Below are 16,085 nucleotides of genomic sequence, written 5' to 3'. Positions count from 1 at the left end.
TCCGTAAGGTGGACGATCCCGATCCGTTGATGGATGATTCCCCGAAGAACTTCCGGCTAGCTTTGCGTAGCTCCTTGTGGGTGGAGAAACCTCGCCACAACCTCGTACAAGTACGCTAGATCACTTGGGCACTTGGAGACTCTAATTAGGGTTAAGCACCACTAATTTTGTCAACCTTGTCGAAACACCCCGAGCTCTATTAAATAGAGCTCGGGAGGAAAACACCTACTATTTTCCTCGCCACCAATCGACTGGTACAACCACCAATTGACTGGTCCTAAGTGAAATTTGACCGTTACAAGCCAACGGTCTGCTACCAGTCAACTACTACAGTATTGCTATAGTAATGTTGTAGTAGCGCTACAGTAAAACCCTAATCCTAGGATTTAACCCCCGAGTACATTCACTCAGCACTCGTCCTCGCCCGACCAACCTAGACCTAGTCTTCTAGCCTCTTCCATCAGCCTTACGCCCCTCGGATGCCTCCCCATCCTTCACGTCTTGCCTTCTAGAGATTCCATCGGCCTTGTCATTGTTGTCGGGTCTTCCTTTGCGAAGAGGTTGCGCCCCCGGGACTTCATCCATTGCCAAATTACACTTGGACTTATGTTGCAAAGACTACATGCTTGTACTTACACCGCCAAGACTTATCCTTGGACTTTCCTCCTTTGCCAAGATCACACTTGGACTTTCCTTATTGTACTTGTTGTTGGACCGCGGCGGCCGGCTAGAAGGGGGGTTGAATAGCCTGAAAATAAAAATGCAAACCCTTCTCGAACTCTTAAACTAACACTTGCAGCAGTCTTTAACTTTATCTAAGTCTTTTAAAGGACAGGATTTATCTAATATTATTTTTAAATTCTTAATTTCTCTTTCTAACTTGCAGCAGTCTTTGGTTAGCAACTTAACAAATTTAAAAAGTTTATCGGGAGGAAGAGATCGTACCTCACTTACCTTGTCGATCTCGTTGTCCGTGTCTCCCCCTGAACTACTGCTTTCTTCCGACGTAGCTCCCCCTTCATCGATGCTCTCGATGATCATCTCGGAAGAACTTGAATCGCAGTCGTCGTCTTGCTGACTTGACATTAATGCGAGTCCGGAGAATGCCTCGACTTCCGATTCGGATGACGTATCGTCCCACGTCGCCTTTAGGACTTTGCGCTTTTGGACAGGCTTCTTACCTTTATCCTTATCCTTGTTCCTCAGCTTGGGGCAGTTGTCTTTGACGTGTCCTTCTTCGTCGCAGTGGTAGCGTATGGTCCTTTTCTTTCTGCCCTGCGAATGGTTAGTAGTTCTAGATTTACAAAGCTTTTTAAACCGTCTTACCATCATTATCATTTCCCCATCGTCGAGAGAAGATTCCAACTCAGGTTTGTCTCTCAATGCTTTGAGGGTGACGTTGTTCTTGGGCTCCTTCGTACCTGCACATCTTGATTCGTGCACTTCAAATGTCGAGAAAAATTCTTTTAGTGTAATTTTTTCTAAATCTTTCGAAATGTAAAAGGCTTCTAATAATGATGCCCATTTTGAATTTCTTGGAAAAGAATTTAAAGTGTACCTTAGCGAATCTCGGTTACTTACCTTTTCTCCGAGATTCGACAGTCCGGTGATGATCTCTTTGATTCTCGAGTGCAGATGCGCAACTGTCTCGTCTTCCCCAAGTCGCAGGCTGGTGAGCTGATTGCGAAGTAGATCCCGTCTAGCGAGCTTGGCTTCGAACGTTCCTTCGTGCAGCTCAAGGAACTTCTCCAAAAGTTCCTTTGCCGAGTCGTAGTTCCCTATCTGGTTGACTTCTTGTGGTAGAAGAACGCTTAGCAGATGGTATTCTGCTTTGTCATTCGCCACGTAGTCGGCCTGTTCCTTTTTCATCCATTGATTTTTTTCTTTGCCCTCTGAAGCTATAAAGCCAAATTCCATTATTAAAATTAATTCAAAATCAGTTGTAAAGAATACCTGCATTCGCTTTTTTCAGGTAGTGAAATCCCCTTCAAATTTCGGCGGGTAGATGCTTGGTCCGACCATTATCTTTGCTTCGATTGACGATTAGTCCTCCTGAAGCGCCTTGGCTCTGATACCACTTGTTGGACCGCAGCGGCCGGTTAGAAGGGGGTTGAATAGCCTGAAAATAAAAACACAAACGCTTCTCGAACTCTTAAACTGGCACTTTTAAAATAATGAAAGCAGAAAGTAAATCAGAAAAGACGAGGCACACTGGATTTGACTTGGTTACAACCGGGGAGGTTGTTAATCCAAGAAAGATGATCGCACTACTATCTCCTTCAGGTGGAGAAGCCTCTTACAGCAATGAAGCACAAAAAAAGAAGCTAAACTACAGATGAAATACAAGTGCTGAAAAGAATTGCTTGAGTTCTGATTGATGAAAAGCTTCTAGGCCTTGTCAGGGCGCCCTGAGGGTTCTGGGCGCCCTGGGGGGATAAACTTTATCCCCCCAATGTTCAAATCGAGTCAAAACTTGATCCTGTGAAAAAGTCAACTCCGGGCACCCGGAAGGGTTCTGGGCACCCTGGGGGATAAACTTTATCCCCCAACGTTCATATCGAGTCAAAACTCGATCCTGTGAAAAAGTCAACTCCGGGCGCCCGGAAGGGTTCCGAGCGCCCCGGACAGCTCCAGGCGCCCCGGCTGGAAAAGTCAACCCCATTGACTTTTTCCATCCCGGGTCTTCTGCTCCGGCTCCGTTCGCCTTAGACCGAGTCTTCCGCTTGCTTGGGTGATCTCTGCCATCCAGAATAGGACTCACCCGAACCTAACTTCCGGTCTTCTCGAGCAGGCTTCCGCTCCGACTTCTTGTTCCTCGGAATCGCCACGTGTTTCCTTCTCGTCTGTCAACGTACTCATCCGTAGTCTTCGTCTCTCAGTCGCACCCCGTGCCGACCTTCTCGCTAACTGCGTCTCTTGCTCCCCGAGCAGTCTTCCGCTCCGGCTTCTCGTCCCTCGGAACCACTGCACGCTTCCTTCTCGTCCGCTGGCGTACTCTTCCACAGCGCCTCATCCCTCGGATGCACCGCGTGTCGTCCTTCTCGCTAGCTGCGTCTTCCGCTCGACTATCTGTGTTCCTAAGTTCCTGCACACTTAGCACTTAGATACAAGGTTAAAAATGCGCAGGGCTTAGCTTAACTTGTTGATCACACCAAAATAATATTGGGGTTCCAACACCTGTATCCTGCACACTTACAATGCATATCAAATACAATAATAAACCTAACTTAAACATTTGCCTAAACATCAAAACTTAGGGCACCTAGATTGCTCCAACAGTATCTACTTATTGCCAAAAAATCAAGTTCATGGTAGAGGACTAGGTCGGCGAGCTCAAGAACGATCAGCTGGCCGCTCAGCGGTGTTACGTCGAGATGGTCAAGTCCGAGGTGAGAAGCGCTCGGAAGACTCTGCGATTGGAAGTAAATGCGATCATGGAAAAACCTCCTACCCTGGTGTATGAAGAAAAGGAGGAGGTTCAGATCCACCCTAGCCGAGCGGAAGCCACAACCTTCATTGTCGCCGACCTAGAGGTGGAAAAGAAGGCAGAGCTGGTCGCCTGCCTTCGACAAAATCACAATGTGTTTGCCTGGTCGACCCATGAGCTTCCCGGTATCTCCCCAAGTGTTGCTCAACATGAGCTTCATGTTCGACGGGACGCTCGGCCGGTGAAGCAAAGAAAAAGGCACTTCAGCACGGAGCAAAATGTGATCATATGGGTGGAGATAGAGAAGCTACTGGAGGTCAGCCATATAAGGGAAGTTCAATTCCCAAGCTGGCTAACCAATGTTGTGTTAGTCTCCAAGCTGAGCAACAAATGGCAGGTCTGCATCGACTTCCGTGATCTAAATAGGGCATGCCCGAAGGACTTCTATCCCCTGCCCAGGATAGACCAGATGATGGACTCGACGGCGGGCTACGAGCTGATCTGCATGCTCGATGCGTATCAAGGGTACCACCAAGTACCCATCGCCCGAGAAGACCAGGAGAAGGTCAGCTTCCTTACGGTCGATAGAACATACTATTACAACATCATGTCGTTCGGACTCAAGAACTGTTGCTTGGTCCTAGGAAGATTGTACCGGCTCCATTGTATAAAAATTTTGTACAAGTGTCGAACCTTTCCTAACAACCTATTGTGTTCTTTAGAAATTAAATTCGGAATCGTAAACGGAACTTAACATTATTGATTCCAAATTTAACTTATCTGTTCTTAATGGTTTAGACTTGGATCGCAAACGATGCTTAACATTATTGATCCAAATCCACCTATGTTATAAATTTAATTAAATATTAATTTCAGAAATCGACTTCCAGGTTAAACATGGCTAGGCACTAGGCCTTCTTGGATATAGGAGCAACCACCACTTCCTAGACAATGTCTTTCAATGAAATCTAATATTTAATTTCCTTATATAACCCTAGGTTTAACCAAAAAGAACAATCAAATCACAAATTTAAAAAATAAAAAAAAAACACAAACTCGAATCACAAATTCGAAACCTAGAATTATATGTCTCTTATGTTTGGAATTCATACAAAAGAAAAACTAGTATGATGCAGAAAACAATTATTAGTCATACCTTTCTTTGTATACAACGACCTCTTGATCTTCTACCGTATTCCTCTTCTTATCTCGGACGTCGTGTGGGCGACGATCTACTGAGACGAGAACCACGCAAGCTCCTTCTTCTCCAAGCTAGTTTCGGCCACCACAAAAAAACTCCAAGAGTGTGAGGTTCGGCCACCACCACCAAGCTCCAAGCGATGCTAGAAACAAAGCCTCATTTCTCTCCTTCTTCTCCAAGCAAGATCCGGCCACCTTCCAAGCTCCCAAGGATGAAGAGGTTCGGCCAAGGAGAAGAAAGAAAAAGGAGAAGAGAGAATAAGAAGGGTCGGCCACACCAAGGAAGAGAGTAGGAGAATAGAATAGAGTTGTTACCTATGAATGCACCCCGACCCCCTCTTTTATAATCCTTGGTCTTGGCAAATAAGGAAAAATTAAATAAAATCTTCCTTATTTTCTTTGCCATGAAAATAAAATTTTAATTAATTAAAAATAATTTCCTTTTCTTAAATCCACATGGTCGGCCACCTCATTGCTCCAAGCAAGGAAAGATTTAACACAAAATTAAAACTTCCTAATTTGTTTCCGAAATTTTAAAATAAAAATTTCTCTAATAATTTTCCCTTCATGGTTGGTTATAAAAGGTTTAAAATCTTTCTATTAAAACATGTGGATGATTTCCAAAAAGGAAAGTTATCTTTAAAATTAAAATCTCCTTACAATCAACAAATAAAGAAAGATATCAAATCTTTTCTTAATCTTTTGTAAAGGAAATATTTAATTTAAAACTCTCTTTTTAAATCATGAACATGGTTAAAAAAAAAGAAAGTTTTATCAAAAATTAAAATCTTCCTTTTAACTACAAATAAAGAAAGATATTAAATCTTTTCTCTTAATCTTTTGTAGAAAGCTATAAAAGGAAGGATTTAAATTTTAAACTCTCTTTTAAAACCATGGCTTCCACATAAGAAAAATTTTAAAACAAAATCCCTTTTATTTTCCTAGCGGCCGACCACCTAAGCTTGGGACCCAAGCTTGGCCGGCCACCTTAAATTGGCTCCACTCTTAACTTTGGTCGGCCCTAGCTTGGGCTCCAAGCTAGCTTGGTCGGCCACCTTAAGGTGGGTAGAAAGGTGGGTGTAGGTAGGTATAATACTTTATAAATAAGAGGCTATGATAGGGACCGAGAGAAGGAATTGGTTTTGGTCTCCCGATGAAATTAAGCTTCCCGTGTTCACCTCAAACACCCAACTTAATTTCATCAAGAATAATTCATACCACTAAAGAATTATTATTGAACTACCACACCAATCCCAAATTACATTTTGGGCTCCTTCTTATCATGTGATCCGGTGGTAAGGACGGGGGACCCTCATGGGAGGAGGGTCAAAGACACGTGGAGGTCAACCCCAAGTTCACACCGAACGGAGGATGCCGGGCCGAACGGAAGGATGCCCTGCCGAACGAAGGATGTCGGGCCGAACGAAGGATGCCGGGCCGAACAGAAGGATGCCGGGCCGAACGAAGGATGCCGGGCCGAACGGAAGGATGCCCTGCCGAACGGAAGGATGCCGGGCTGAACGGAAGGATGCTGGGCCGAACGGAAGGATGCCCTGCCGAACGAAGGATGCCGGGCCGAACGGGAAGGATGCCGGGATGAACGGAAGAATGTCGGGCTGAACGGAAGTATGTCGGGCCGAACGAAAGGATGCCCTGCCGAACGGAGGATGCCGGGCCGAACGGAAGGATGCCCTGCCGAACGAAGGATGCCGGGCCGAACGGAAGGATGCCCTGCCGAACGGAAGGATGCCGAGCCGACCTGACATTCGGCAAGGATCTTCCCGGGCCAGACAGAAGACAACCCGACCATGGGCGGGTTTCCGACGCTCATAGTGAAAAGGGTTACCTGGCCGAGCAGATAGCCCGCTCGACCGAAGCATAAAGCATCGTTGCTGTGGAACACTCTCAGCCGAGCACCCGGTCTATCACGTATGACCGGCCGGACGAAAAGGGATTGCTGACTGGCCGGACACTCGCCATATAGTAAGGAGAACAGGACAAGGAAACATCCTCTGACAGCGGGTATGTCCGAGGAGCAGGCCATACGCAAGATCTTATGACAGGGGTCCGCTGTCCCGTCAAAGACGTGCTCGGACTGTAGCAGTAAGGGGTCAGGTAAGCTTTTCTGACAAGCCCATATGGAGGTATGGGCTAAGGACACGTATTCGTCTCGATATGTGTGTGTGAGTCCCTTTCCAGCCCTATATAAAGGGCCTCACCCTTCACCGGATGTAGGCATTCTGTGATTTTTGGAGCCACTTCTTTGCTGTCGAGCTTTGCCTGACTTGAGCGTCGGAGGGTCGTCGCCGGGAACCCCTTCCCGGCCCGACTTCCTTGCAGGTTCGCCGGAGGTTCATACGACTGGCCGGAGATCTACGTCAACGACTCGGAGAGCGCCACGTGCCCAGCGTCCGTTGATTCAGCTTTCGGACATGATCAAATTGGCGTCGTCTGTGGGAACGCACCTACATCCGAGCGGAAGCAATGGACGAAGCTGGACGACCGCACACAGTGATGCTCTCCACGAAGAAGCTCGACGCTCTAATCAAGGCAAGAGCAGCTAAGCTTGTGGAGCAACAGAGAGAGAATGCGCAAGCCGAGTGGCTGAAGCAACAAACAACGTCAGCATCAGGTGGCCGAGCGGAAGCACCGCCTACCACGGTTGCATTTCATCAGGCCCTATTCCGAACGTCTCCTGAAGTCGCAATAGGTAAGGCTCCCCGAGCGGACGCCTCCCCCGAGACAAAGATCTAACCGGCATTCAAGGAGGAGCACCGCCGAGCGGATGAAGATGGATTGAGACTTGGATCAACCATGAAGCGCAAATTATCTCCAGCCTTTCCGGGGCAGGGTGAAAGGTGCGCCAATGTAATGTATGCTGTATATTTTCCATTTGGCTATATATTTGAAATGAAGGGAGTAAAATGTTAAAAACGCAATTGGCATTATCCGCCGAGCGGCCTATCTCTATGATGTATACGATCCGAGCCACCGACTCAATGGCGAAGACCCCGTGCCGATCGGCCGGGCGTATAGTTACACGAGTCAAAAGCTCGATGGCGAAGATCCCGTGTCGTTCGGTCGGGCGTAAAAATTAACCGAGCCAAGTCATCGAAGACGAAGACCCCCTCGCCGCTCGGTAAGGCGTATATCATCCGTGTTAAAATTAGCCTTAAAAGGCCGTCGAGCTCCGACGTTAAAAATCGAGAGACGAGCCGGCGTCTATAAACCTTCTGAGCGGAAGACCGTCGAGCTCCGACGTTAAAAATCGAGAGACGAGTCGGCGTCTATAAATCATCCGAGCGGAAGACCGTCGAGCTCCGACCTTAAAAATCGAGAGACGAGCTGGCGTCTATAAACCCTCCGAGCGGAAGACCGTCGAGCTCCGACGTTAAAAATCGAGAGACGAGCCGGCGTCTATAAACCCTCCGAGCGGAAGACCGTCGAGCTCTGACGTTAAAAATCGAGAGACGAGCCGGCGTCTATAAACCCTCCGAGCGGAAGACCGTCGAGCTCCGATGTTAAATATCGAGAGACGAGCCGACGTCTATAAACCCTCCGAGCGGAAGACCGTCGAGCTCCGACGTTAAAAATCGAGAGACGAGTCGACGTCTATAAACGTCCGAGCGGAAGACCGCCGAGCTCGAGAGACGAGCCGGCGTCTATAAATCTCCCGAGCGGAAGACCGTCGAGCTCCGACGTTAAAAATCGAGAGACGAGCCGGCGTCTATAAATCATCCGAGCGGAAGACCGTCGAGCTCCGACGTTAAAAATCGAGAGACGAGCCGGCGTCTATAAATCATCCGAGCGGAAGGCCGTCGAGCTCCGACGTTAAAAATCGAGAGTCGCGCCGGCGACTATAAACCCTCCGGCCGGAAGACCGTCGAGCTCCGACGTTAAATATTGAGAGTCGGACCGGCGATTATAAACCCTCCGGCCGGAAGTAATGCTATTTAGCGGTAATTCCCGTTAAAGCCATGCATGTATTCAACTAAGCGAGTCCGACGGACCAAGTTTGCAAGCGGCCGGGTTACCAAGAGTACCTCGTAAACATCTGACGTAAATCCCATTTGCGAAATGAGATATATTCAGCCGCTCGGCACTAGAGAAATCCCTTGCAAAATGCAAGAGAGGTGGGATGAGAGGCGATTAACGAGGAGAAGCGAAGGATGGTTTCTTGGATGCGCCGCTCGGCACTACGGGCATCCAGTCAGTCAGACTATGCGCCTCCTTCGACTAGACTTGAAGGGGAGGCATGTGATCCGGTGGTAAGGACGGGGGACCCTCATGGGAGGAGGGTCAAAGACACGTGGAGGTCAACCCCAAGTTCGCGCCGAACGGAGGATGCCGGGCCAAACGGAAGGATGCCCTGCCGAACGAAGGATGCCGGGCCGAACGGAAGGATGCCCTGCCGAACGGAAGGATGCCGGGCTGAACGGAAGGATGCTGGGCCGAACGGAAGGATGCCCTGCCGAACGAAGGATGCCGGGCCGAACGGGAAGGATGCCGGGCTGAACGGAAGGATGCCGGGCTGAACGGAAGGATGTCGGGCCGAACGGAAGGATGCCCTGTCGAACGGAGGATGCCGGGCCGAACGGAAGGATGCCCTGCCGAACGAAGGATGTCGGGCCGAACGGAAGGATGCCCTGCCGAACGGAAGGATGCCGAGCCGACCTGACATTCGGCCAGGAGCTTCCTGGGCCGGACAGAAGACAACCCGACCATGGGCGGGTTTCCGACGCTCATAGTGAAAAGGGTCGCCTGGCCGAGCGGATAGCCCGCTCGGCCGAAGCATAAAGCATCGTTGCTGTGGAACACTCTCAGCCGAGCACCCGGTCTATCACGTATGACCGGCCGGACGAAAAGGGACTGCCGACCGGCCGGACACTCGCCATATAGTAAGGAGAACGGGACAAGGAAACATCCTCTGACAGCGGGTATGTCCGAGGAGCAGGCCATACGCAGGATCTTATGACAGGGGTCCGTTGTCCCGTCAAAGACGTGCTCGGACTGTAGCAGTAGGGGTCAGGTAAGCTTTTCTGACAAGCCCATATGGAGGTATGGGCTAAGGGCACGTATTCGCCTCGATATGTGTGTGTGAGTCCCTTTCCAGCCCTATATAAAGGGCCTCACCCTTCACCGGAGGTAGGCATTCTGTGATTTTTGGAGCCACTTCTTTGCTGTCGAGCTTTGCCTGACTTGAGCGTCGGAGGGTCGTCGCCGAGAACCCCTTCCCGGCCCGACTTCCTTGCAGGTTCGCCGGAGGTTCGTACGACAGGCCGGAGATCTACGTTAACGACTCAGAGAGCGCCACGTGCCCAGCGTCCGTTGATTCAGCTTTCGGACAGGATCATCATGAGTGTGTTAGTCTCCCTGTGTTTAATATGTTAAATGTCCACTAATTAAATGAGTTACTGACAACTCTCTTTAATTAATATCTTAGTCCAAGAGTAGTACCACTCAACCTTATCGTCATGTCGGACTAAGTCCACCTGCATGGTTTAACATGACAATCCTTATGAGCTCCTCTTGGGGATATTATCAACCTAGATTACTATGACACAATTTCTTCTATAATCAATAACACACACTATAAGTAATATCATTTCCCAACTTATCGGGTCTTTTGATTTATCAAGCTAAATCTCACCCTTTGATAAGTTAAAGAAATGAATACTAAATATATGTGCTTGTTATTATATTAGGATTAAAAGCACACACTTTCATAATAATTAAGGTCTTGTTCTTTTATTAAGTCAGCACAAAAAGAACTTACCTTAAATGGTCCTGCTCAATATACTCAGAGTGTACTAGTGTAATTTTATAGTTAAGATAAACTAATATCAAATTACACTACAACTATTCCAATGGTTTGTTCCTATCCATCTTAGTCGTGAGCTACTGTTTATAATTTATAAAGAACCGATAACATGATCTTCTGTGTGTGACACCACACACCATGTTATTTACAATATAAATTAATTGAACAACTACACTTAACATATAAATGTAGATATTTTTTACCAATGTGATTCTTTATTTCAAAATAAATGTTTACAAAAGCTAGGCTTTTAGTATACACTCTAACAATCTCCCACTTATACTAAAATACTAAGTTGTCATATCTGTTGCCATACATCTGATTCTCATCCCCTCCACATGCCGATCAAAAGCTTTCGTCGGAAGAGCCTTAGTGAAAGGATATGCCAGGTTATCTGCTGATGCTATCTTGGCGACGACAACTTCTCCTCGCTTCACGATGTCTCATATCAGGTGGTACTTGTGCTCTATATGTTTACTTGCCTTATGGGCTCATGGTTCCTTCGAGTTTACAACTGCACCGCTATTATCACAATAAATTGTGATGATTTTGGGCAAACCAGGAATCACATCTAAGTCCATTAGGAAGTTTCTAAGTCATACAACTTCTTTGGCTGCCTCAGAGGCTACCACATACTCAGCTTCCATGGTTGAGTCTGAAACGTATTTCTGCTTAACACTCCTTCATGCAATGGCTCCACCTCCTAAAGTAAACACATAGCCTGATGTAGACTTACTATTGTCCCTATCTGATTGGAAGTCTGAATCAGTGTAACCCACAGGGAGAAAATCTTCTGCTTGGTAAACTAGCATATAATCTCTAGTCCTTCTCAAGTACTTTAATATATGCTTTACAGTAGTCCAATGTCCTTGTCCAGGGTTACTTTGATATCTGTTAACCATGCCCATGGTAAAACAGATATCCGGTCTCGTACATAGCATTACATACATTAGGCTTCCCACAGCTGAAGCATAAGGAACTGCCTTCATGTCCTCTATCTCCTTCGATGTCTTCGGAGACATCTCTTTAGATAAAGCTACTCCATGCCTAAAAGGTAAGAAACCTTTCTTGGAGTTTTGCATGTTAAAATGAGAAAGGATTGTATCTATATATGAAGCTTGAGATAGGCACAACATCCTTTTCTTACGATCCCTTATGACTTTGATCCCAAGAATGTGTGCACATGCTCCTAAGTCCTTCATATCAAATTGTTTGGACAATCATACCCTTACGTCCGATAACACTTTGACATTGTTACCAATTAACAAAATATCATCTGCGTATAGTACAAGAAATACCACCATATTTTCGTTACACTTCTTGTATACACAAGACTCATCTGGACACTGAATAAATCCATATGACTGGATTACTTCATTAAATCGGATGTTCTAAGATCTTGAAGCTTGCTTCAGTCCATAAATGGACCAATTGAGCTTGCACACTAGATGCTCCTTGCCTTTTTCAGTGAACCCCTCTGGTTGCTTCATATGGATGTTTTCTTCAAGACTTCTGTTAAGGAAAGCTGTCTTGACATCCATTTTCCAAACTTCATAATCCATATGAGCGGCAATGGATAAGAGTATCCGGATAGACTTAAGCATAGCTACCGGTGAAAAGGTCTCCTCATAATCGATTCCCTCTTTCTGAGTATACTCTTTCACAACAAGCCTTGCTTTGAAGGTTTCTACCTTCTCCCATCTGTCCCTCTTTTCCTTTTGTAGATCCACTTGCATCCAATGACTTTTACACCATTTGGTGGTTCTACAAGCTCCCAGACCTTATTAGATTCTATTTCAGAATTCATCGCCTTTTGCCAAGATACTGCATCTTTATCTTGGAGTGCTTTATCATACGTCCGGGGATCAAGTTCATGTTTACCCGGGATCAAGTCTGAAGACTCTCCCAAAAACATGAATCTCTCAGGTTGCCTAACAACCCTCCCACTACGACGAGGCACTATCTGTAACTATGCATCATTTGTGACACGTGTTGCAGTTTCTTGTGGTACTTCAACTTGTACTGTTGGTATTGAAGTAAACGTGTCCTCTCTTATTTTTTCTAGAATAATTTTACTTCTGGGCATGTGATCCATTATATAGTCTTCTTCTAAAAACTGGGCATTGGTACTAACAATGACCTTCTGGTCTTTAGGACTATAAAATAAACCACCTTTCATTTCTCTAGGATAACCCACAAACACGCGAACTTCTGTACGAGATTCTAACTTATCAGTATCTGCTTTCAGCACATGTGCTGGACTACCCCAAATCCGAATATGTTTTAAACTAGGCTTTCGCCCATTCCACAATTCTGTGGGAGTAGAGGGTACTGATTTAGAAGGTACCAAGTTCATAATGTGCGCTGCCGTTTCTAGAGCGTATCCCCAAAACGAATTTGGTAATTCTGAATAACTCATCATCGATCTAACCATCTCTATAAGAGTCCTATTCCTTCATTTTGCACACCATTCTGTTGGGGTGTACCAGGTGCGGACAATTGGGATTAAATCTCGGCCTCTGATAAGTATTTCCTAAACTCTCCTAAGAGGTATTCACAACCACGATCAGATCGTAGTGTCTTGATACTTTTACCAAGACGTTTCTCCACATCAGCCTTGTACTCTTTGAACTTATCAAAGCACTCAGACTTGTGGCGCATCAAGTAAATGTATCTGTATCTTGAATAATCATCTATAAAGGAGACAAAGTATTAGAAACCACCTCTTGCCTGGATAGACATAGGACCACACAAATCAGAATGAACCAGTTCTAACACATCTTTGGCTCTATACTCCTTGGCCTTAAAGGGTCTCTTGGTCAGTTTACCTTCCAAGCAAGATTCACAGGTTGGAAAGTTTTCCACCACTAATGAACCCAAGAGTCCATCAGCTATAAGCCTTTGAATCCTACTTAAGTTAATAGGTCCAAGCCTTAGATGCTAAAGATATGTTTGGTTCATTTCCGAAAGTTCCTTTCTCTTATTGGAATTAGAAGATGTATTATTAATTTCCATTTGTTGCTTTGTGGGAGAAATTAGATTTAAAGTATATAAATTGTCAACCAATGCACTAGAACAGATAATAACTTTATTTCTCTTTTTAACCACATTGTTATTAAAAGAAACAGAATATCCATCCAAATACAGTTTAGAAACTGAAATTAAATTCTTTCTGAAACTGGGTACATAAAGACAATTCCTTAAAACCAAAATTCTATTCCTTTCAAAAGATAAGTAGACGTCTCCCACTGCAACAACCGCCATCTTAGTAGTATTGGCCATGTAGACGGTTATCTCTCCTTCAAATAGTCGTCGGGTTTCCTGAAACCCTACAAAGAGTTGCAGACATGATCAGTGGCTCCCGTATCTACACACCAGATACTGGTAAATAACACCGCTAAACATGTTTCAACTACTAAAGAATGAGATATACATTTATTGTTCTCTTTCCTACGAGGACAGTCAGCCTTCCAATGTCCAGCCTACTTGCAGATGAAGCACTTGCCCTTCGGCTTATTCATTCAGCTTTTGGTCTTGTACCTAGAGGTTTATTCACCTTCTTTGCTGAAACAACCCGTTTCTTCTTCTTCTTGCCTTTCGACTTAGAAGTAGAACGATTTTCAGCATAGTGAATCTGAGAACTATGATGAAATATACCTTCTGTTGCCTGTAGTTCTGTCAGAAGTTTCGTCAACGTATACTCCCTTTTGTTCATGTTATAGTTCAGGCGAAACTGCTCAAAACTTCTGGGTAGCGTTTAGAGAATAATATCGACCTGGGTTTCCCCATCGATTTCACCTCCAAGGATCTGTATTTCGTTCAGATAAGTCATCATCTTGAGGATATGATCCCTTACGGGTGCCCCCTATGACACGGTAGCTGTCATTAACTTTCTCATTGCCTCTTTCCTAACAGTCCGACTCTGGTGTCCGAAGAGTTCTTAGAGATTGTTCATTATATCATAAGTCATTGGTAAGTCCTGATGCTGATGTTGCAATACATTTAACATCGAAGCCAAAATGTAACACCGCGCCATCTCATCTGCCTTTACCCATTTCTTATGATACTCAATCTCCTCTACACTAGAATCACTATTAGGTGTATTAGGGCAGACCTCTGTCAGTACAAACTTATAGCTTTCAGCAATTAGGACAATGTCCAGGTTTCTTTTCCAATCTATGTAATTGGGACCAGTAAGTTTGTTCTCTTTCAATATAATGGCCAGTGGGTTGAAAGACATCTTAAGAATCACAAAATAAACTTTGGTCAAGACTTTAAATTTAGAATAATATTGATTCCTCAAACAATACTATTTAAATTTCCCAACACCTCAAAACACCGTGAATTTTGCATGCCACGATAGTGTGGACGTATACAAAATCAAACATTTGTAAGAGGAGGGTTTACCCATTAATTTTATTCTTGTCAACCTAACTTTATGACAAATAAAATTAATAGTTGGTTTTCCTTCGGTCACACATATAATAGCAGTGACTCCGATGGGGAGGATATTATTAAATGTGCCTAAGTGTATACCATTATTTGATACTTAGTTCATTAAATAAGATTGTGCCCCTTCCGATGGAGAAGATCACACGCTCCTAATTAATTTCCTATAACCATCCATATGGAAGTTTGATCTAGTAATCCGCAAACAAACTCATCCGATATGGAGGAAGGCACTCAGAGCCAACGCGCAAGTTTGTTTGTATCACTTGCAAACCAGTAATGGAGACCGTGGAATTTATTTAAAAATCTCTCTCTCACTTAGTTATTTATGGTGAGGAATTTTAACCTACCAAACACACATCACACACATAACAGCAAATAAAAACAATAAATATGGAAATTAATTTTCTAACTATTATGCCATTTTTCCATCACTATCCTTCGCGTGCTGCCAGCCCTAGGGTTCATGCCATCAGGTCCATCGAGCATCCTTTTCCGCTACGCCTCTAGTCCTTCAATCGCACCATGCCTCGCAAGGATACGATCCGCGACAAAAAAATAAAAAGTTTACATACATCGATCCTATATTCCACAAAGGAATGTACATCAAGTCTAGATCGAACATAAATGTAAAATCCTAGGGCCAATACAGCTCCTGCTGTAATAGTTAAATACAATCATGCACACACAATAAAATGCCCTTAACATGTCCAAGGGTCCAATCACACACAATATCTGTAAGCCATAATAGTTGGAGCCTGCAACTACAGAGTTAGCATATTCTACTATTATCCTGCCTAAATTATGTTTGACATGTGCATAATTAAACTGAAAATCAAACACACAGAGGCAAACCCTAGTTTTGATACCAATTGTTGGTTGGTCTTAGGAAGATCGTACCGGCTCCATTGTACAAAAATTTTGTACAAGTGTCGAACATTTCCTAACAACCTATTGTGTTCTTTAGAAATTAAATTCGGAATTACAAACGGAACTTAACATTATTGATTCCAAATTTAACTTATCTGTTCTTAATGGTTTAGACTTAAATCGCAAACGATGCTTAACATTATTGATCTAAATCCACCTATTTATAAATTTAATTAAATATTAATTTCAGAAATCGGCTTCCAGGTTAAAAATAGCTAGGCACTAGGCCTTCTTGGATATGGGAGCAACCACCACTTC

This window comes from Zingiber officinale, chromosome 8A, assembly GCF_018446385.1.
Source record: "Zingiber officinale cultivar Zhangliang chromosome 8A, Zo_v1.1, whole genome shotgun sequence".
Lineage (NCBI taxonomy): Eukaryota > Viridiplantae > Streptophyta > Magnoliopsida > Zingiberales > Zingiberaceae > Zingiber > Zingiber officinale.
Note: the sequence above shows the minus strand (reverse complement) of the source record.